The 25,103-nt window shown below is 40.2% G+C and overlaps 1 protein-coding gene across 1 annotated transcript in view; it reads right to left on the reverse strand.

The window, feature by feature from the left end:
• LOC146330250 (sodium/potassium/calcium exchanger 3-like) overlaps window positions 1-25,103 on the reverse strand; it is a 69,372-nt gene that overhangs the window by 28,622 nt on the left and 15,647 nt on the right. The window lies entirely within an intron of this gene.

A 25,103-nucleotide genomic window follows, 5' to 3' on the forward strand; every position in this document is an offset into this window, starting at 1 on the left:
TGTCTTGGAGATTCTGGTTAAGTAACAACTGACAGCCTACAAAGCTCTACAGCACTTGTAGCTTGCTTTACACAGTGAAACTTTCTCACAATTTTAGCTGGTTGAAACTTGGGTGAAACTAAGTAGGAATGGTGTTGCATGGTGGAAAGCCCTCTGCAAGCACACTTGAAACTTGTCTCAGCTGCAACACTTGCAAACTGTCAACTTTTGGATGTAAGAAGATCATCCTCAAAGACTTGCAAAGTTGGTTACGCTGCCACAACTACTGTCAACGAATGTGAGTGAGGCAAAGTTTGTTTAAATTGCAGTTAGCAGGTGACTATCGTTACTGTTAGCTTAGTTATAGCTATGCTTTAATATAAAGTTTTGATGAGAATCAGGGCATGCTTTAACATTATTATAAGCTCCACAGTGATGTGGTCAGGTCATGTTGACTCTTCTCCCTTTCTCACGCTCATCCACATGAGCACTTCTCTTTCTCAAGCTCTCTGCTTTTGTTGCCAGTCATCTCACTTAAATAGCGCAGTTTTCCAGCGGTTCATCACAGGCTCAAAATCTAACCCATCACTGGTGAAGTGCACAGTGTTAAATTTTCACATGATGTTGCCCACTCAGAATCTCAGCAAAAGACAGTGGCACTGAGACAGTGTGGGCAGGGCATTGAGGACGCAGTCGCAGCAGGGCATGTAACTTTTGAGGGGCATATGGCCAAACTGAGGGGGCATTGTAGCCATGGCTTTTGTGCAATTCCTGCCTTAGTGTTAACCATTATGGTTTACCATGTTAGCATAGAATAGCACTTCTGCTAACTAACAATAAACACAAAGCCATTAGTTTTGCACATATTTTATCTAAAACTGAAGTGATGAACTTCTGACCTGATGGTGGCCTGATGGATGAAACATGAATGTCTGCACCAAATTTCATGGAAAAATTCACCAAATACTTCATATACTGAGATACATCTTTCTAGACTAACCATTGACATGTGGACAACATGACAGCTCCCCGGAGGTGAGGCCAAATCATCTCAATTGCCCCCTGGTGGCTGACTGCAGTATAGGTCATAAAACCTGCCCCCTACATGTTAGCAGATAGGGCAAAAAATACAAATACAAAAAAAAAAAGTACAGGTCAAATACATTTTTCCCAAGGATTGTTTCTGTCATTTCTATCATTGAAGTGTTTATTTTTCTGATCAGTTTGGATTTAATTAGTTATTTCATGCTCCAAAAAGCAGGTTTTATATCACAATTGACAGCTGAGTCCTGCTCGTGATTGAGGTGTACGGGTGAGAACTCAAAAGCGTGGCTTCAACATTAATCACTATTGCGCAGACTCTGCCTCCAAATGATGACACCAGCAAAAGATGGCAGCGCTCATATCCAGGATATGCTGGCTTCATGTTTGTACAGTTAGAGGAAGTGGAGAATTTGTGGTTCTTTATTTATAGTTAACGGTCTGGACTAACATAGTGGCCTGACTAACCAGCTGACTGAAAACACTGTGACTTTACTGCATAAAGATTTTCTGGTATTACAGTCTATATTTTTAGTTTGACAGTAATGACAGAAAACATGGTGACGGAGAGGGGATGGTGAGAAAGGTTTGAATCATCAACATCAAGGTTACATCTATACATCTTAGAGAGCGTGAGGAGAACTTCACTGAAGAGGCAGGTAGGCTAACCATAAGTGGGCGAAAGAATGAATGAATAAACAAAGTCAGTTTGGAGTAGTTGAGTAGTTTATCATTCCACCTACTTCCAGTCTTATTTCCGTCTCAACTCCTTCACAACATGTTGCAGAGAGAAAATGAGAGCAGAAAGAATAGTTCACTACTTTCCCACTGTTTTCTCCCACTCTCCCTCCGTTTAGTACTCTGGTGACCTATTTGCATCTACAGTACCTCGCTGTGTTTGAGTGGCTGCAGTCCTCCTCTGCAATATGTTTCACTGCTATAACTTCTTAAGCCTAACACAATGCAGAGCAGGCTGTAAAAAGCCACAGAGGGTACAAAGCAGCAGTGCAGACGGCCATCTCACTGCGACAGCTGGATGTGTTTAATATTTACTGTTACAAGCCGGTGTTAGCTAGCTCAGACTCAATCCAGCCAAAATGCCAGGCTAGTGTGTGAAGGGAGAGAACAAGCAGCTCTCATGACAGGAATTAGGGCTTAATATAGATGAGAAAAAGACACGATACTTTAGCCTGAAGCAAAAATGTCCCCCCTAAAAATGAACAGAAACAGTGATACATTGTAAGGGGGGAAAACAAGACATAAAGAGACAGAGTGAAAATAAAAAGAGCAGAACACTGAAGCTGATAGTCTCCTGAAGCCATCTAAAAGCCTGCAGATAGAAACCCATACTGCTAATTACTGTTCCAAGAAGCATGAAGCCCAGTTTCCCAAGAGAGGTTGTGAGTACATGTGCGGACGTGATGTAGAACCGCACACTCCCACAAGAAGCCCACTGAACCTTCGTGTAAACAAGGTGTTTTATACACATCAACACTCAAAAGGTTCCACTTCACAGCACCCAGCTCCCTCTACCTCTGAATCAGAAACACATGCTCACACAGTGTGTCACACCGGCATGCTGAAAACATACAGAAAGAATTAGTCCAATTCAGTGTTCTCACGATACTGCAATTTCTCATTTCCATACAGCAGTTTGAAAAATATCGATATTCTACACCATTTTCAATACCAGAGGGAAAACCTGGCTTAACAATGAGGGCATCAAATTTGAGATTTTTTATTAAAAGATAAATATACCAAGGCTATAACACGACAAGGGATATAGCAAATGAGACAAGTGACAAGAAGGAGACAGCACTGAGTAACTGAGGGAATGTGGGACGAGTTGGGCTCTGCAGCTGAGCGTCAGGTCGGCAGCTGGAGAGAAGAAGGAGCAAAAAAAGTGCAGCTGATACTAGAGTATCGATACTGCAAAAAATAGGGATTTCAAATATTCAGTATCAATATTTATAGATATTTTTAATAACACCAGTCCAGTTCACTAATTGGGTCTCATGTTTTGGCTGTTTTGGTTTTTGACTGTTTGACTGCACTAAGCCCCTCCCCCAAACGGTCCTGTGCAGTCGTAGCTTAGCGATCATAACTATGACTATGGTTTAAAAACAATACAGTACTACCATTCAATAGTACAGAAATCACCATAGCTATAAAAAATAAAAAAAATTCTCATGCTCATTCAAGACCACAGTTCAGTTCAGTCTTTATTGTCCTGCCTGAAATTTGGTTTGGCAGAACCAGACAGTGTTCAGTGACTTTCACAGTAACGGCCCTGTTATTCTGTGTGCATAGGACTCTTTTTTTCCTTTTGCTGCAGCATTGAAAGAGGTAAAAAGTATTGTTTTTTAATGTAGTTTTGTATCAAAGTTTAAAATTCTGGTATCATGACAACTCTATGAGCCAACTACTTTTAACTTAAGGCTTTAAAGCTGAACACAGCTTAGCTTATAGACATGTGGTGTTGTGACAAAGTCTGTTTCACTCCTGCACAGGGATGTACGTCTGACAGTCTCTCGGCAGGGATGAGAAACAAGGATGGAACAAATGATATTATCTTCCAAAGCGACATTTCACTGTGCACTGTGTCCTATACTAAATTTCCATTCCTAAGTGTTTGCCCTTTTCATTTATTAGAGATAAAATGAATGTTGAATTGTTTCTGAGCTCCAACTCCAGAGTGTGTATTTTCAGAACAGTGGCCTTTTGTTATTGGGATAACTGGCTTAGGTTTACGTTGACAGACAACTGACAGTTATATATAACAGATTAATTTACAGTATGGGACTCATCATCACTTGCCATTATCAAAGTATAATGTTGTGTTCCTCTTGCACTTTTGTTCAGTGTCCGTGCAGCCTGCAGGAACCTGCCTGAGCTTCGAGGAGGGGACAGGGGGAAAACAACTTGCCAGTGAGACGTGTATTACAGACAGCAGAGTATGTAAAGTAACTTAACACATTCACTAGCATATTGCTGTGTGCACTGAACAGAGTAGACATGTGGACAGATGTGTGGTCTCATGACACCATTCTAATAACCAGAACAACTGCAGCCGACCTGAAATGGAAACCTCACATCAACTCAGTAAGAAGTGGATGGTCAGAGAACCGGAGCAGCCAGACTGAGGTGAACAGTGCTCTACATGAGCAGCTGAGTCCTGTCAAGTGGACACAGTGATGGAGATGAGAGGGCGTGCTGGCAGAGCAGTCATCATTGACGGTGCCCAGACTGACACCCCCTGTGCCAGGGGGTCATACAGGCAGAAGATGCACTCATCGCCTCTGCCTCGTCTTGTTAACGCCAATGAGGGCGCTTATAGACACACACCGAGCACCTGCTTCACTCATGCATGCTACACCCGACTGGACTCCATATGCTTCCATGTGTCAGCGGCGGACGCCAAGTCACTCAGTTCACTGATTCTGAAACTCCAGTAAATTCATTATACAGTACATGTGAGCAGGTTTTTATAGAGATTTCTAGTGCAGAGTGGCCACACATTCACACTTTATGCACACTTGGACACATATACCAACACACTCCAATATCCCTGTACTCGTACTCTTTTTTCAACCTTCAATCATGAGCGCTTTTTTCTCACTTTGCCTTCACACGTTTATACAGTTATACACAAACTAACTCTTGAGCGCTGCCCAATCATGGTCTACTGCTGGTCACTGAGCAGCTATGCTGTCCTGGCTGAGGGTCAAAGCAGGTCACACACACTGACAGCATGAGGAAACACCTTTCTCAGTCTACTGACAACAGATTGCAGTAGCAGACAGTTACAAAGGATATTTACTCTAGTACTGTAGTTAAGTACAAATTCAAGTTACTTGTACTTTATATAACTTTATTTCTGCTCCACTACATCTAAGGGACATATTTTACTTTTTACTCCTCTGTATTTGTCTGACAGGTTTAGTTACTTGTTATGTTTCAGATTACAATTCTTCATACCTTTTCTGTCCAATGAAAATCATGCATCTCCAACTGTGTAGATTTTGAATTTTTCTGATGAGTTGGAGGATGAAGTGTTCCTTTGTGGGATGAGAAGATTCTCCTGCTTCTCAGTCTAAATAAACTATTTAAAAACCCTCTGGGATTTATGAGAAAATGTGACAACAAAGCTGAAAACAGGGCTGTTTCTGACAACATGAGAAGTTGACTTTTCATTCTCACAGGACAGTCATTCGACAAATGATGTTATAGAATATGATGTATTGTTATAGATCAAACTACCCAACAGTATATAAAGTAGTTCAAATTGGCCAAAGCTTGAACATCTACATCTGTAAAATGCAACAAACACATCAATGCAGTCGTGTGTGTGTGTGTGTGTGTGTGTGTAGCATGAATGAACTACAATGCTAATTTCGTTATGCAACTCTGTGTTGTGTAATGATAATAAATGACCTTGATACCTTGAGATAAGAAGAAGAGAAGAGCCTGGAAGAAAAAAAATACAAATTAAATTTATCATTCCTCGGTTGTTTATGTCAGTGCTCTACTGGAGCCACAAATGATGCAGGAAGCTGCCACTACAGCACAGTACACCGAGTATCTTTCAGCAGGAAACCCATTCATTAACAGAAGAACATATGACGATCACCAACATATGACGACTAACCAAAAGCACAAAAAGATTCTTTCAGCTACACCTAGCAGGTCACCTCTTATGCAACTGCTGCATTTAAGTGCCTTAGCACCATCATCCAATTCAAACACATATTCATACAAGACAACCAAGTAAGGGGATTGTTCAATAAATGCTGCTCACACTGCCAAAAATACCAAGTCAAGTGAAAACTATCCAGGGCAAATTACTCTATGCACACTGTAGTTGGTGACCAAAGTAGAATTAGCACTCAAAAATTCAAGATTAAACAAAGCAAACGAAGTTATGCTTCTGTTTCTGGCTCAGGTAATGTGTTTAAAAAGGAATTTATGATAATGTTACTGATTACAAAACTAGTTTCAAAAACTGGAGGTGTTACTCCAGGGCAGGAATTTCACGGCCGCCACGATGGCCATGGCTGGCGTGACCGACGGTTTGGCCCCTCAAAAAATGATCTGTGGCCTTAATGTCCTGTCTGGACTGTGCCAGCTGATTTCACCCTTTTCTCCTCTGGCTCTTTCCACTCATTACAACTTTTAGACACCACTGTCTTTTGTTGAGATTCTGACTGGGCAACACTGTGCACATAACCACTCTTTGGTTAGAATTCGAGCCTGGCATGAACCACTGGAAAACCATCACGCTGTTTAAATGTGATACAGACTCAGACAAAGAGCTCAGGAGGAGCGTGGGAGAGACAGCGTGTGAGTATGGACAGAAGTGTCGACATGACATACGCTTTCTTTTATCGTGAAGCCTGATGTTACTGTACAATTCTGAGGTTTACACTGCAGACTGGAGACTCAGCACTGACAAACATATCTGCACTATATACACTTGTCTCCTTGTCATTGCACTGCTGTATGTGCTATCTATTTCTATTGGCACACTGCCACTAATATGATGGAATGAAGATGCTCTAAGTCATTATAATGAGAAACTTTTTAAAATAATGACTTCTTATCTCAAAATAATGACTTAGTATCTCAAAATAATGAGAAACTTTCTAAAAGTAATAACTTAGATCTCAAATTAACTAAAAATAGAGTAACTTTATGGTTATTATTCAATTATTATTTTAAGAAGTTATTGTATATCACACATTATTTAGTATATCATTATGTAGACTGACTTCTGACTGACTTCCAGTATCCATGTAGTGCTAACAAATTAGTAAAAAAAAATTAATAAAAATTAAATTATTCTTAACCCTTAGGTGAAATTCCCTAAACAGTAAAGGCCAAGTGGCCTTGCAGCTAAAATGATGAAATGCCAGGCCTATCAGGTGTTACTCTGATAAATACCAGTTTTACTGTTTGGATAAACTGTCAAAGTTAATAAAATCTTACAACTCGCATGTTCAAACATGCATTACGCACCCACATCAGTCCACTTTGATCTGTATCATCAATATCAGCGCTCCAGCCTGGGTGCCTGTAAAGTGTACTCGACTGTATCCGTCTGAGCACAAACTCCATAGCAACAGAGTGAGTTTCTTCGTGAGGCAGAGGTTGTTTCAGAGGCAAGAAGAGAGAGAGGTGGGCAAAAATAATAGACTACTAGTCTTAACCTGAGGGGAGTCACTCCTCTGCTGCAGCCGCTGCTCCGTGGTGCACTTGCCATTAGCAACGACGTTTGATGCACTACATGCAGAGCGCAGGCTGAGACGCAGTGCATTATGCATGATGTTTGGAAATTGGAAAAAAAAAAATATATGTGCCCTGATGGAAACAGTGTTGATGTGTTGGGGGTAGTGGACAAGGAGAGCTGAGGGGGAAACATCCAGCGTGAAGGATGTTACCTGAACTTGACAGCTCAGGCAATAATATTTCTTTAAAAGATATGCTGATGAAGCACAGTGTGGGGAAACTGAATTGTACCGAGTGCACACGAGGGAAGAAAGAGAGAAAAAGAGATGTAGTTGGCCTCGTAATTAGTGCAGTTGTAAGTGAGGTCACTGGGATGAACCCTTAACAGCTGCTCTTGGTGCTCTGGCCCCGACTACCCCTGCTGGCTGTAGCACACACACACACACAAAAACACACTAACACTGAAAACACAGATGGAGCGAGACGCAAACCCATGTGCAAACACACACGCAGAAGGCCAGTGAGATTTCCATTGTTTCCCTTTCTGCCATCACTGCTGTCTCCCTGTTCTTCTTCACTACGTACAATCAGCAGCAGTCAATGTATCAATCAGCAATCAGGTTTAAGCTTGCTGGGGGTCACGTTTTGCCTCGACCTGCTTCATTCTCCTGCTGGAGCTGACTGCCCGCTCACCCGCCCACAACATCCTATCCCAGTATAATTTACCAGGCAATTTGGAAGGAGTCATCGTGAGCCACTGAGGGGCTCTGAATCAAGATGTAGCATGACTTCTGTTTGCTAAGTTTTGCTTGTGCCGGAGCTCTGTGGCACCTTTTCTTTTCGTTCATGCCCCACTGAACATGTTCAGATGCACAAGTGAATCACGCTAGTTACTGTGTTTGAGCTTTTCTGCCAAATCTCTTTTGTTTCCTCCACAGACCCTCTGCATCCTTTCTGCTAGCAGTGAAGTGTGCTAGACTGTGTGGATCTTATGATTTCTTTTCATTCTTTGCGTGAACAAAAGAATTGGGTCATGTTCAGTTTTATAACACGTGTCAAGGTTAGCAGGTTCAGTTGAGGAAAAAAATTATTAGCCCCCCATGAAAGAGCAAGGCATTTTCAACATAGCATTTCTAAACATAATAGTTTTTTTTTAGAAACCATAAATTATTTCTATTTACATACAATAACAAAATTATTTAAAAAAAAATTACCAGGGTCAATATTATTAGCCCCCTTAAGAACTGACCTTTTTATTGAGCCATAGCACAAACCACTGTTGTGCAATGATGTGCTTTAACTTTGTAATGCTCAAAGCTTGTACAATCAAGTTAAAACTGGTTATCTTCCAATTTACACACAGTATAAAAACTTCAGTAAGGATTTGAGCTGTCACTTGAGAGAGCATGATGCCAAAAATAAAAGAAATCAGTTTAGACTTGAGAAGAACAATTGTTGATGCTCACAAAGCAGGAGAAGGATATACAAAGTTATCACAGCGTATCCAAGTGTCAAGAACTGGAGTGAGAAGTATCATCAAGAAATTCAAAGAGAGCCACACAGTACAGAACAAGTCTGGCAGAGGTAGGAAGAGAAAGATTTCAAAGACTCTGGAAAGAAAACTAGTGAGATTCGTGTCTAAAGACCCCAGAACAACCGCCAAGACACTAGTGAATGACTGAGCCACGTCGGGAATTGTCGTCTCAAAGAAGACAATCACTAGAACCCTGCACAGGAATGGACTGTGAGGTTACAGGACAAGAAAAACTCCAATTCTGCAGAATAGACATCTTCAAGCCGGTATGTATGTATGCTAAGGACAACCTGGAGAAAGATTATGTATACTGGAAGAGTGTTCTTTGGTCAGATGAGATGAAACTAGAGCTCTTTGGCCATAAAGACGTTGCTTATGTTTGGAGAAAGAAGGGAGAGGCATATAACCCAAAGAACACTGTTCCCTCAGTGAAACATGGTGGTGAGAGTATTATGCTGTGGAGATGCTTCAGTGTGTTTGGAACTGGGAATCTCATCAAGGTGGAAGGAATCATGAAGAAAGAAGGATATGTGAAGATTCTGAAAGAAAACCTCAAGCGGTCAGCAGCAAAACTGGGTCTGGGTCGTCATGACAATGACCAAAAACATACGCCGCTCCTGGTGAAGAACTACCTCCAGAGGATCAAAGTGAACATTACTGACTGGCCTGCACAAAGCCCTGACTTGAATCCCATTGAAAATCTGTGGGGTGAACTGAAGACCAGGGTCCAGGCCAGAAGACCATCAAATCTGGAGGAGCTTGAGAGATTCATCAAAGAAGAATGAGCTGGGATTTTAATTTAAATTTTTATCTCTGATGTAAACTGTGCAAAACAACCCATATGTCCTCTTCTTCAAAGTGCAACTGAAATCAGATTTTATCTTAAATAACAAAAAAATAAATAAAAATTGGATTTTTAAAACAAATCCTACATCAATAGAACTAAATTAATAATACAAATAAATGAAATCCCTTCAAATAAACAAACTAAGGTTTGCATGTTTTCCTAGTTTGCAAATCTGCTTGTCAGCGTGGATTGTCCTTTTAACAGTTTCTTTGCTCAGGCAGCGTTAACTTGAGCTTCTCACTCTCAACCAGGTGACGTGCTGCATCATGTTGGTCATCGCCCTCTTACAATATTTGCATGCAGCTGTAATCTTGTCTGTGATCTGCTCACCCTCTTACACTGATCTAAAGCACAAGTGAGGTGTAATGGATTTAATTTATTCAAGGTGTGTCCAAATCCACTTTTGCTGTCTTGTGCCAAGGGTGCAGGGGTATCCTGCCCTGTCCTGCCCCTTGCACCACCAGTGCACAGCGGGATACACCTATCAGATGTGCCCAAGTGCCCTCATTAATTCACCGGCGAGTTTAGGCTGAACATGCGATAAGCCGACCAGAAAGTCGGCTCTCATCACCTTTCAGAAGCAGGTGCACCAGGAGCGCTAGTGATGGCAGCATGACGGTGGATTTACCAGGAGGAAACAAAGAGAAAAGATTTTCAAAGCGAGGAGACAGATCTCCTGGTTCAAGGAGTGAAAGCGCGAGAGCACGCAATATATCATCCTCATCTCTTCCTCCCATCCTCACTCATCTATCCCGCTAACACTACTGTGGGTGTAGGAAACAGAATTTGAAAGAGTGTCTGAAGTTTGAAGTGTGAAAAATTACACATGGTTTATCCAACCAGCTCTGTCAGAAGCGCACATACCTTTTTCTCTCCTGGTCGCACAGTCTTACACGGTCTTTAAAATGGCATTGCGATTCATTTTTCATCTCAACCGATTTCAGTCGTCACACATTTGCGTCGATTTTTAACTGTCTCACGATGCATCGTTACATCCCTACATTTTACCCCCAATCAGCACACTTGGGGTCAGGATGAGAACTGATAAGAATTTATTGATACCAATGCAGTTGTAAATTTTGTTTGTTATTGTATGTTATTATGTTGATGAATGTTATTATAAAAGGATATTTATCCTAAGTAACAAACGTGCTGCTGCTGCTGCTGCTCAGGTGGGAAACAACATTATCTTGTGCTTGGAGTGTCAAACTCATGGCATTCTTGCAATATAAGCCCATGTTGCATGGACAGATGTTTCAGCATATTGCTGGTGTTTCCACCCTTACTTGAAATTGTTATTTTACAGACAAACTAAAACTGTTGTTATCTTTCTTCATGAAATTAAGCAATGCTTTAGACCGTTTCTTTCTCTCCATCATGACTACTTCTTGTTGCAAGTGTCCAGCATGTAGACGCATGAGCTTGATATCAGACATCACTTTTTTCCAATGTGCAACTGTCTGAAAAACAAGACGGCATTGATAAAAAGGAACTGATATGCTTGATGGCATAACATGGATTGGACAATCGATCCTTTGTTAAACACTGCCCTCCGCATTTATGCAGTTTATGGTGATAACGGTGGTACATTTAATATAAAAATTGAGAGTAACTGTTGAAACACGAGGCTAAAGCTAGCTTAGATCTCAGTAAACATGGTGGTGAAACGCAGCAGGTATATCTATGTGATAGAGGACAGATACACTCATTAACATAGGGAAAGGAAGCACAGGGACTCGATTAGTGCAGCGCACTTTGAGACAAATCACCCAGCTAGACGAGCCGGACTGTGATTGCAGAAGACAGCTGAGAAAAGAGCCAAGCTAACCCAGCTTAGACCTGAGACAGCGATTCAGAATAAGATGCATCATCTTCAACACACTTTGGTTTTGCACCAGCCGAAATCCTTCTCCTCAAACCCCCAAAGAACAAATGCAGATGCAGTGGTAAGTCTGGCTGGAAATAAAGTTACTGCAGCTAGCAAGCTAGCATTAATTAGCCAGACATGCTAACATTCGCAGCTTATGTTAGAGCAGTTGAAGACAGAGTTTAATCCATTCGCCAAATGTGCGCTTCTGTGTTTCCTGTTTTTGAGAGACTACACAAAAGACGCCACCATCCAGACTCTTGAAACGCTGATAATTGCTCTCCTCAGATCCTCCAGCACACCGTTTCACCATGTAGAGAAATGGAAAGCTTGACAGCACTAGTTACGGTTGCTAAGCTATAACTGGACAGGTGCTATTTGGGGCGGGGTTTAACGAAGGGTCAATGTAGAACCACTTCTCTTGAGTTCCAGCCCTATGTGGTTGCAATGTCACCTTCTGTACACATACTATAGGTACTAGGATTGGGCAGTTGGATGTTTCCAGGATTCCTTTCATTCATAAAAACATGTTGACATATATGAATACCTTTGGGTCAGAAGTATTCTACAGTAACTTATATTTTTGTCATGAAAGTCATAAAAGACCGCAAGCTGTCAAAACAAAATTGTTGTTGATTTCTTTTCTGTTGATGGGGTTACAGATCATCATGTCATCAGGGCACACACCATGTATGCTGGTGAGTGTGTGGGTTTATTTATAGAGAGGGAAACGGAGACGAGGAAAGAAGTGGGAGGCCTGTGCACATGCATATGGTGGCATTACGTTTGCTCTTGGCCAGAAACTCTCCCTCACTCTGTACTGTACAAGTCCCAGTGGCTAACCACTCTCGTCATCTTTACCTAACACACCCTCGTTCCCTCCATCTTTCACATTTATTTATATCCATCACAGAGATAGGGGTGAAAAGGTGGAGTAGTGCTTGAGAGTCTTTGGGGATTTCCTGCAATCTCTGCTGTTTAAATATATAACATAGTTCCAGGAAGCCCCCTGCTCCAGCTACGCTCCCCCTTCACCACTTATTTCTACTCGATGCTTCCGCCTTGCTGATCTTTTGCCATGAAGAGCGAGGAGGCTAAAACCACTGGCTGCTGCTGCTGCTGCTGCTGCTGCATATTTTAGTTGTACATCAGAGATAATCACAAGTAATATCCGGATGCTCACTTCATATTCTGGCTAATCAGAACAAACCACAACGCAGGCACACACACACACACAGTCAGTAAAACTAGTAGACAAATATGGACCAAACTGTGAACCATTTCTCACTGCTTTCACACAAAAATACATTCAATAAACACATTTTCCAAAATCCATAAACTCTATCCTTCATACTCCACCACCTGCAAAACATTTTATATTTGCAGCACTTTAAAAAAAATGCTAACTCACCATTTTCATAACAGCTAAAAACTCATCCAAAACAGAACGTTAACAAAATTTGTCCATTTCTGCTTTAACTATACTGAAATATAGAATATTTACAATAAAACAAAAAAAAAAATCATTCCAAACACAGCTGACTGCAGTATCAGCTGAAATCCTACCCCGCTGTCCTGTTTCAGTCTCATTACCAAACAAACAAAACGGGACGGTTTCAGAATGATTTTGGAAACATGAATCAAAGGAGACAGGTCGATAGGGAAAGACGAGTGGCAGGGTTGGATTGGACATTCCAGAGGATATTTTCCAAGATGCATAAGATGTGATGTTGATGACTCGCGGCCAAATGTAGAGGAAGGACCAGACCTCTCACAGTACTGTGCAGTATGAGTGAGCATACTGTACATTTTGCTGGGGGTTTTTTTTTGCACCCCTAGATCCTTAGGAATTTGTTTGCTTTTGGGAAATTGTTTTTTTTACAAGTCAACTTTAGCACAGTTAATACAGTGAAAAGGTTCATAAGGAAATGTGATTTATGTGAAAAATAATTTCAATGATAAAAGTGTTACGGTCAAAGATAGACAGGTTTAAGAATTTTTTTGTTTTGGTGGTTTGAGTGAGTTTTAGAGGTGAGATTAACTGTTTAGCCAAGATGTACGTATACTGGTAATACAGACTAGGGATAAATATTATACATTTCCTATCCTGGGAAAATCCTGGGAAATTTCAGGTATATATGTGCTTCTGTCAAAGCACATTGTTTATATTTCAGGCAACATTATATGTACCAATGAGAAATGTTGGTGCCAAACCTGACTTCTTCAGTGTATTATCTGGTGGTATTGTTGAGGCAGAAGAACCATTTCAACATTAATCAACATTATGATGAACATAATATTAACTGTGTAGCAGTCTGTCCTTCGCTATAGCTGTGGGGATAAAATGCAAAGTTTATTGCCTGTGATGTGTCCCTGTCTGTCTGAACAGCCTCACAGAAGCGACTTTTCACAATTCTTGACATTATAAACAAACAAAATTTGTTAAAACATGTCATTTGGTGATTTCAAAGTCATTCTAATAAGCTGAGACAGATGTCATAATCTTTTTTGAAGATTATATTTTTATTCATGGGACAGCTGCAGATATGACGGGGGTGGAGAGAGAGGGGCAGGAAAGGGGCCACAGGTGGGAGTTGAACCGACCGCCGCTGCAGAGGACTGATAGCCTCGGTACACAGGACCCACGCTCTACCAACGAAGCTACAGGGCCACAGATTTCATATTCTGTTCGTGGTCAGAGGCTTCTGCTGTCAGATATAGTCAGCCTAAGATAAGTTAAAAAGCAAAGCTCTAAAAAGACTCTCACTCACTTGGTATGAGATTTTGGCCATTTTTCTTCAGTGAGAGGCTTTTTGCCACAGCCACCTGTTAAAGGAAAATCTATCATATGCTGATCTCTCACTGAGACGGAGCAGTGCAGACTTTGCATCTTCATTGTTCATTGTTTAATATTTCTATTAGTATCTCCAAACAAAACTGGTGGCAGGCATTGTGTTGTCTTGGTCTAGTTCAGATGATAGAGCAACAAGTTACTGTACTAACTACGTTAATGGTCAGAGGTGTTTGAATTCATGGCGGATTATGCATGTTAATCTATTAAAACACTGCTCTTGAATATATTTTATGAAGGTAAACTAAGTACCTAACTAATTCCCATATGTTCTGAATATTTTAAAAATGTTTTTCCCGGTTTCCCATTTTAAATTTCCTGGGAAACGGGATATAGTTTGGAGTGGCATTCCCAGGACCCTGTTGCAAAGTGCATAAAGAATTTTGAAAAAGTGGCTTCAGAATTGACCGCTGCTTGTCGGTGATTGAAAAAATGGTAAATGAAGTTGCCAAAACAAGTGCAAAAGAAGCATCAGTGTGCTCTCCAGGTCGTACAGGTGACACAGATTAGCAGCTACATGGATGCTAATGGTTTCAAAAGGGGGCAAAACGTGTTAATAAGCTCATATAGTCAGAGTGAATTATTCAGAGTGTCCTAAGTGGGAGCAACTGCTAATGTGAGCCGCCACATTTAATGCTTCTTTGCAGTTCATCCCAAAGGTAATTTAAAATTGACAGACACCTACTGTGAATACATGAGGAGGAACAACTGTGAAGTTCAACTTTACAGAGTAGGACTAAACAGTGACAAATACTCCCCAAAAATGTCAAGTCCTCACCCTCCTCACCTTCTTTCTTACCGGTGATGATGTCACCTCTCCCGAGTAACAGCCTGGGAGCCTTATGTAACATGGGGCAAGGCTACAGCATATGCTCAGAAAAGGGGTGGGGGGGGGGGGGGCACTTTGGGATGTGCATGTGTGCATGTGTGTGACACACAGTGAGGGAATGCGAGTGTGTGTGTGTGTATGCGTGTGTTTGCATGCATGCAAAATTCTGCCCCGCTCGCTTCTCACTGATGATATAATACTTTCAGGCCGTTGTCATGGAAACGAACAGGCACCACTGGCTGGATTTGGCATTGGGGGGTAAGATGACAAGGGGAGGGGGTTGTCTAACTGCATTTGGAGATTTGGATGGCAGGCTCTTATTTGGATTGCACTGTGTGTGTGTGTGTGTGTGTGTGTGTGTGTGTGCAGTTGCTGTTTTGCTGTTCTGATGACTAAGCATATTATATTACAGTTTGGTGCAGACCAGACACGACCTCTGGAGTAAAGGCTCAAGAGAGGATTTCACTCTCTGTGTGTGTGTGTGTGTGTGTGTGTGTGTGTGTGTGTGTGTGTGTGTGTGTGTGTGTGTGTGTGTGTGTGTGTGTGTGAGATAAACAGAGAGAGACAGAGTGAGTGAGAGACAGAGCAGTACAAACACACTATGATCTATGCGTCATTTGAGTATTTGATAAAACGCTATATTGATTCTGCTTATCAGTCTGATACTTTATCGATTCCTTTATTGATTCCTAATCAATTTTAATCAAGCTGTCTCTCTGTCATCATCTGAAGTGCACGAGATGAGAGAATATCTGTACAGGATTCAGTTTTATTCAGTTTTTCTTAGTCAAAGAAAAAAATCTGATAATCCTGCCTGTGTGGTGCTAATTTTATTACAACCGGATATTTACCCTTGGTAATGGACAGGCTGCTCAGTTGGGAAGCAGAGGCACTCGTGTAGACAGTGTCAAAGACATGCCGTTCCTTTGAATTTAAGCCCATGTTGTGCGTAGAGATATTTCAGCATATTGCAGGTGTTTCCATCCTTACTTAAAATAACAGTTTTAGAGACTTTAAAACTGGCACTGTGGTCATCTTTCTTTGTGAAATGAAGCCAAACTTTGGACTGTTTCTTCGTCTCCACCATGAGTCCTTCTTGTTGCAAGCTGCTGCACAGACACAGTTTGATGTAGTTCTTTTGAAACACACAACTGTCAGAAAAAACATGACAGCAATGATAAAAGGAATTGACAAGCTTGGAGGCATATGATTATGACGGATCGGACGATTTGGAAGCAGATCTCAACTGGAACTAGTTCTCAATTCTAAACCGTATGTGTGGCGCCCAGTCATATTCATGCAGATGTGCAGCACAGCCATTACAACCTGACAAGTATCACCATTACACTGATGATACACTTAGTTGAGTGTTCATTATATGTTCTGTAAAGTTTCCATACCAGTCTATATTGATAAACGTATACGCTGATACGATATATGTGTGACAGACTATATCGGGGTGGTATACTGGTCAACCAATATATCAGTGTGGCTCTATTCTGGTTTACTTTGGTGTTTTACTTGCCTGCATGCTTGGATTCTTTGCCAAATCCAAAACTGCTATTCTTATTTAAGCGTGAGTTAAACACTCCTTGAGATTATAAAAACGTCTTTTTGAAGAGTGTCCTGGTCATGAAAGACAGCAACTATAATGGTCAGTTCCTTGATGCATCACTGACTGAACTTGGTAATTAAATGAATGAGTTAAATGCTATCATTACCAAGAGAAATGGTGGTCAAATCAACTAAAATAAGAGCTAGGCTGCAATAAAGCAGAATTAAACAACAGAATTAAAGAAGAGAACAGTTTTATACAGTAAAATGCCACAGTGGAATTCCATTAGAAAATCTGAGTGCCGCCGTGGTGATGAACAACAGTTAAACATGCCGTTAATGAATTCCCCACTAACTCGCTCCACACAGGAGGGTGAAGCACTATGGATTTGCAATACATGTCCCTCTGCTCTCGCTCTTCAAACTACCATCAACTGGAAGCTGTCCAGCCCATTATGAATGCAATGATTCTGCATCTCGCACTTCTGGCTAATTATGCACAGTGGGAAATGTGTTTTTCCTCTGTCTGCGTGTGTGTATGTGTGTGTTTGTGTGCGCAGTCACTATGTGCTTTCCCACAGTGAAAAACAAACTCAGAAAAAATATCCCCCGAATTATGCGATAGCCGCTTCCCTGATAGTTAATTGGGCTGTAATTACATGATGGTGAAATGTTGTTTGTTGGTGAAGTTGAAGGAAGGTGAAGATTGCTTTAAAAGATGGATTGAGTTGGCTTGAGGTATTCAGACTTAAAAGTAAAAAGAAAATAGGGTCTTTGAGGGAATAATTTGAGGGTTAAATCGGTGTTCATTTCATTGATGAATAAGTTTCATCATAGTTTCGGTCAACGACAGTTTTTCACTGACAAAAACAAGACGATAACTAAATAAATACTAAGCTATGATGAGCTATGATGAAATTTACTGAAATTTATCAACAAATAAAAACAAGATGAAAATGTTAGAGCGCTGCATTGGGAAGAGATCCAATCTCTTTGCATGATGGGGAGGTCAAACGCACACAGCTGGATAGTACTGATCTACCCAGGAGGTCTACTAGCATACACCTGCTGCATATCTCAAACTGGGCAGAAATGTCAGCATTTAGGAGAAAGATAAGAATTGATATATGAATTTGACATTCGATGTCAAGGAAAAACTGCAGTGGAGTGACAATTGCTGGTAAATAGACAACCTCTGCTCCTCAAGCTGGTGTGTTTTTGCTAAGCTTGAAATACAATACAAGCTGAAGGAATCATCCAAAAATGATCACAGCAGTCCACATTGCGAAGCTGGCGGCGTTAATTTGAATTTTAATTCATGTAAAACAGATCAAACAATGTCACAAGTTACAGGCTGGAATAGAAATTTCAAAAGAGGACACCGCAGCTGGAGCATCCTAGATCTCTGATGACATGAATCTTAGTGTAAGGTCAGTCACAAAGACTCTTCAAAGATCTTTACACCTCATTCATGTCTTTTTTTAATTCTCTCTCTCCTGCTTATTCTCAATCAGCTGATTATGGGTGTTCACTTTCCAGTAACCGGTCAAGACTGATGATCAGTCAAGTTATTTGACTAACAGTTCTCTGAAGGATCAGGAACACATTTAATCACCATCTAAACTCAAATCTCTAGATAATGGGGAAAAAGCAATGCCACAGCTGGCATGTACACTTATTTTGTATCTAGTCAAAGAGAATAAATTCACTGAAGCGCAACAAAATCGCCCTGAAAAAAAAAAAAAGACTTTCCTCCTGACTTAGAAAATAGAATGATATTGGCTCCCTGAAAGCTGTGAGATGAACAGCCTCTCAGCTGTAGGGCAAACAAACTTGTCTATGAAAATGCAGCTCATTTTATGGCCCTAAAATCCATCCAGCTCAGAAGCATAAAACAGAGAGACCTTGAACCCGTCTGCATGAGAGCAGTGTGTGTTCATCAACAACACATTGTACTGCTCCTTTAATCTTTCCATCTTTTATTGTTGAGACAGAAAAAAAAGATGAAAAAGAGTCTTGGGCACCGCACACTGGATGAAAATGACAAATATTATCCTACCTATAAATAGCTGCTCAACTTCAGCGCTTGCACCATATGGCTGGAAGCAAAGCATTCTGGGAGTCTGACTTGACTGGGGTTGGGAGGTAGAGCAAAGAGAGTGATGAGAGTTTTAACACTGACACAGCCTCTCACGCAGACGAAACAGAGGTTTCATCCTCTCCGATGTTACAGGGAGTCATTGCTGCCCCATGGAAGCGTGGCCGTCATTTGAAGCTGTTGATGCTTTAATGGCGCTGGGACAACAAAGAGCAAACAGTGAGGACAATCACAAAAACAACCAGGGGGGGTGATGGCGCTCAGCATAACAAAAAAGAAAAAAAAAAAGGTGATTAAAGTTGCATTTCCCACCCTCGGGGATCTGTACAAGCTCATCCCCGTGTTCATCTCGTGCATATTCTCAGCGCACGTGGAGGGCTGGGGGCCTGTTCTGCACATGCTCAGTGGGCGATGATGATGCAGGCTGACACATCGCATGTCGTGAGCGTAGTTACCGTGCTGAGTAATGTGACATTTAAGGACTCCCGCTTTTTTTCCCCTCGTTGCACAGTTTGCAGCACACACACACGCTATGCACCAACATCTTTACACACACACACACAGATGTGCGCACATGCAGGCAGACACATATATCATGAGTCTGGCTGCCTTCAGCTGGTTTGAGGATGACATATCACTCACAAGTTCATGACTCTATGTTTATTCTGTGAGAAAATTTGATGATAACACCGTCTTACTGCTGCGAAGGAAGTCACACAATCTTACATGAACTGTATGAACACACATAAGAATAAGATAATTATTTATGAATGCGCAGCTGCAGTCAGAGGCTACAGAAGATGGATTGTGATTGAACAGTGGGCTGGGAAAAATCTAGGCAGGAGTAATGAAACAAGCTCTCTGAAGTCTGGTTTTACTGTTGATATATATTTTTTAAACTTGAGTCTTATTTTTTCCATAATTGTTATAACAAAAACATTATCAGTAGCTCATGTTTTCAGGTGGATTACACCACTGTAGCTGCTCAGTGGCCTCCAACTTGGCTGTGGTAATAATGTGTAAATCCCAGGTGTGACTGTGTGACTCTGTGCGCTGCACGCATTGAGCTGGACATTACTAAAAAAGAAAGTGCGCTCATTTAACCATCACGGCATGAATAAAGCTGAAAAAAGACAGATTTACTCATGAACACGAGATAACGGAGTCACAGGAAAGCTATTAAAAAGGATAAATCTGTAAATGAAATAAAACTTGGAAATATAACAACAAAGAAATGTAACAGAATAGTTTATAAGGATTTTCATTTATTTTCATATTTATTTGTTCATTTATATACATTTTTATATATAGATTTATTTTTTACCTATAAATTATTTATTTATGTATATAGTTTTGTATTTTATTTTTCCTTATTCTTGCTTCTGCTACACCTTTAAGGGACAAGCTGCAAATAAACTGGCTTTTGGTGGGTCTTCCGGTACAGACTGTGTAGTCAATTCCAGCATGCATGAATCCTGCTTTAAATGATTCCATATTTATTATTGATCATGTGATGGGTTGTGTGTGTGCATGACCAACAGGGCTATAGCTCACTGGCAGCTAATCTCTCATACTGCCTTAATATTTTTTGTGCACATTTACGACTGTATACCCAAGGACCTCTAATGGTTGCAGCGGCTTACAATTTTTGAAAAATCTTGTCAAGCCTATCTAAAATCGATATATAACCTATACCAGCTGCTGACTCCTCACTCTTCTTAACAGGCCACAAGTCATCAACAACTGCTAGGCTAAAAACAAGGCTTACCTACCAGTGTTAGGTAGTACATAGTTACATGCAGTTACAGTTACTGAGAATATATGTGATTAAATTACAGTTATTAATCAAAATGTCTGTGATTACAAAGGGGTTTTATGAGAATATTCTTTTGTCTGCGGAGATTTGCCCGCTACTGAGTCACTCAGTACATGATGTATGCACTCTTCAATTTTTTTTTTAATTTCTCTTTATAGTACCATATTTTTTCATTTACCTGATTATTCTCTTATTTAGTTCTTTTGATGTTTCCACATTTATTTTCTTATTCTTTTACATATTTATTTTTATGGCACTCCTATAACTTCACAACACAGCAATGTCGCCAAATCAAAATAAATCATTTTTTCAGGTAAAAATTCAGGGAATCTCTTTCTAAAAGACAATAATGTGAAATTAGAATAATCACCTCCGACACTCTAAGGACTTAGAAGATGTCTCTGCTTGTTGGACAGTGGATATGGACATAATAACAGGTGGTCACATCAGAAAGCAATGCATTTGAAAAGGTTTCTAACCACATCCAGTGTCATACTGCATGTCACATCAGCAAGGTCAATCAGTATGACACAATTCATGGGGCTAAGTTTTGGGCCTAACCCTGGCCTTTCATTGAAATGCTGGTGACTCACTTTCAAACAGTGTACATCACCATGGTTACGCAGGCTGCACAGTTTACTCTGGAGCAGGTTAAGTTCACTCTATTGAATCCATGTATGAAGCTCAACCCCTCATGACTCATCGTGAGGAAAAATGGCATCACTGCCACATTCAGATCAGATGAATGAGAAAATGCATTCAAAAAGCTGCAAAAACAAACTATTGTACTACATAACTGATAGTATGTTTGAAGGGTGGCTTTAATTTATTAAAGAAGACATACATGTTTGTAGCTTTTGCAGAGCGCTGGCTCTCACTGGCTTTAAAATATTGCTTCCAAGAAATAGCAGGTACCTTACAGAACATTATTTGAATATCAATAATGAATGAATTTTAGTCTGCACTGACATTTTTCATATGAGTGACTGAAGCAATAGAATGTACCCACACTCCTATTACCTCAGCATGAGGCCAGCTTAGTGAGAAAGAAAATCTTTTCACATCTGCAGTGAGGTGACACATTACTGCATCAAGGGTTTGAACACCGTGCCTTAATGGCCGGAACTGATAAGACTATTACTTACCTCATACATATTTACACTTCACATCGTCTTCTCATGGTACTTTTTCGTTGCCAGTGGTTTGTATTCATCTGTTTTAATGGCTTCACATACTGTATATTATCTATATTTATACCAAAGTTACCTGGCACTGCTTTATTGCATAGAGACAGCTGCAGATAGACAGGACACAGGGTACAGAGAGAGGGGTTAGTGCACAGAATTGCTTGCGTAGGCTTGACCAAACCTACCAAATTTAAATAATAATCTCATGTCATTCACCTATCAATCAATCTTGAACTTTTAGCTGCACAAAGCCTTATTAGCTTTATTAGTTAGCTAGCTAGAAGGATGGATTATTAAACGCCCACTTTCCAACATTTAAATCAATCTCAATTTTTCATTTTTCATTTAAATTTTAAGATAATTTCAGATTTTTTGGCAACTTTCTGACTGTAAAACTTTACTACTACTACTGTAGTTAATACTTCTGGTATCATCTTGATATGTCACTACGACTTGCATTTTATTTACTTAATGTGCATAAACAATTGTATATCTGTCTACGAAAGAAAGAAATGAGAGAGAAGAGAGGAGAGACTGGAGAATAACAGAGAAAACTGGAAATTCTGGTCAATTCTGAGATCAGCCAGAGGGTGAGCTAAACACAAAAGCACACACTCCCACACTCTTCCGTTGCTAGCTAGTTCACAGCTAACATCAGAACAGTTAGTACAGTACATGCTGCTTGGGGCAAATAAACACAAACTGTCCAGCTGTTTAATAATGAAATAAAAGTTTGCTTTGTCTTTTTGCATGATCCAGAAAAGAAGGAACTTGCCAGACTCTTTAATTCGTCATAGACGTCTGACCAAACTGAGTGGTCAATCAATAGTTCGTCAGTCAGGGACAAAACCAAGACCCAAAGACAGAGACATGTCCAAGAGTTGCTTCAGTTCTTGAGTTGTAATGTAAGCTGTAATGCACCATGTGAAGAGGGCACCACTCAACACCATTCCTGTGATTTTAGTTTATATAAGGGTGTAGACAACATAACGCAACTACATCACTTTTAGAGGTGAACCTGCTCCACCTGCTTAGTGTGAAAAGAGGAGAAGAGGAAAAATCGAGGAGGAGGAAAGTCAAAACATCAACACAGCCATTACTCATTATCCAGCTTTTAAAAATGGGAGAAAACAACATCCAAAATCTAATCTAAATGGTGTATGTACATACAGTATGCATGAATGGTGCTGTAGATCACATAAAAGGTGTCGCTTCTTAGTCTTGTTTATTAATCTCTTATCTCTGCTGACTGCTTCGATGAAGGGCAACAGAAATGTCTTTAATGATTTAAGTGTTAATTTTGATCAAATGAAATAGGTTGGAGGTGAAGCAAGTGTGCAAAATTCTGCTAAAATAGAGTCAGTGTGATCACTTTTTCAAACAAAAAAAAAAAAAAATAAATAAATTAAACAATCTTATGTCTCCAGTTAGGAAGCTGTCCTTACAATTGTATCATTCAATAAAGTTCAGTAAAAAACAGTATTTTTACCAAATACCATATGCATCATATTTTATCAATCATTTCAGTTTATAAACTTGATAGTTTTGAATCAGGATTTTCAGGATTCGGATGAAGCAGCTGGTGAAAAATAAGGTGGGTCAGATTTAGCAATCTACAGCTGCTATTTCAGTGTGTAAGATACATATTTAATGAACATTAAGGTATCAGCTTGATATGGACAGATACCCAGTCTTTAAGGACTCCGACTGGGAACAGAGCCAAAAAAAAAGGGAAAAAAAAGAAAAGAAAGTGGAACTAAAACAGAGTAGCAGAGTTAAAGTAGAGCTGGCATTTCCATGTCAAAAATGAATTCCAGCCAGTGGTAGCTTTCATGGACAGATTTCAGTAATCAGCTGAACATCTATCAGTTATGTTTGCATGTAATCGAATTATGCAACTACTTCTCTCGCTCTGAGTAGGACAATAATTCTGTGTAGCTGTTTACTTGCCTATCCCTCGGTAGATCTTAAACTGCTTGGTGTACTATTTGGGAGCTGTGGATCTGTCAATCATCATCAAAGCCTCCCAGCTGCTCGACTTCTTCATGTGAAGAGCTTATCCTCGAATAAGGCAATCTGACAGATTGAACTATTTGAATCCACAAAGCACATCAAACGCTTTATCACAACTGCCTGTACTTTAACCTTTTATGTGCCACTGTGCAGCACATATGTGTTGGCTGATTCAGCCGTGCAAACACGGGGGAAGTAATTGCCTTCACAGAACACATCATACTTTTGTCTTTCATTCTTTACTTGTGTGATCAAACTCCTGGCACATGCCTTCCTCTTTTAGATGTACAATCAAGGCTCCACCATCAAATGAAACCTGCAGAGGACATGAACACAGTGCCCTACCATTAAAGAAGGAAACAAAGAGAATCAAGGCAAAAGCTGCGATGCATCATGAATCTATTACACCCATTTCAGACATAGAGGGGAAAGTCCTCATTACACTAGGTACTTGATCTCAATAAGACCATTCCTCTATTCCAGCTAACAAACGGATAAAGCGGAGAGCGTAAAGTTGTAGAAAAACAAAACATTTATCATGTTTAAAATGAACTGTAATACAAAGAAAGATGGAGGAGAAACAAGCCAACAACAACAAAACGATCATGACCACGTTATTACAATGTCCTTGTTTTAAGTCTGGACAGGAAGTAGAGCTGGGTGGTGTTTCATCACTACTTGAATTTTGCAGTACCAGTATCCAGTATGACTATTTTCCTCACTAACGCTGACTTTGTAACAAGAGGATATGGAAGGTAAAAAAAATCTAATCAAAATTGAAATCAAAGATAGAATCACGCTTCTCCAGTATTTTTTTTTTTCTCCAGCCTGACTACCTGTGCTGTACGGACCGTGTCTGATGAAAAAAACTTCAGAGATGACAAAGCCTCGGTAAGTGGCTGTTATACTTTTTAAAGAAGAATTTTATCATGTAAATGATACTTGTTGGGGCATTGAAAAGCCAATTTCAACAGATTTTTGATAAGACTGAATCTGTGACACCCCTCAACCATTGTAAAAGACAGGACACCTGGAACCGCAAACAAGGTCACGACTCTTTCTGTTATGGATATTTGATCTGTGGAGGTTTTATATTTGAAAAACTTTTTTTGAACTGAGAAAAGAAAAGAACATACATAGAATGTACAATAAACCACAACAACGTGTAAGTTGAAAAGGAGAATGTGACGACACAAGGGGGCAATACGACAAACTTATTTCACCACCTCAAGCAAAAGCACCTGGTTGAGTATGAGGAGAAC

Source organism: Lutjanus erythropterus, chromosome 3 (genome assembly GCF_056507025.1).
Source record: "Lutjanus erythropterus isolate fLutEry1 chromosome 3, fLutEry1.hap2, whole genome shotgun sequence".
In the NCBI taxonomy this organism is placed as follows: domain Eukaryota; kingdom Metazoa; phylum Chordata; class Actinopteri; order Lutjaniformes; family Lutjanidae; genus Lutjanus; species Lutjanus erythropterus.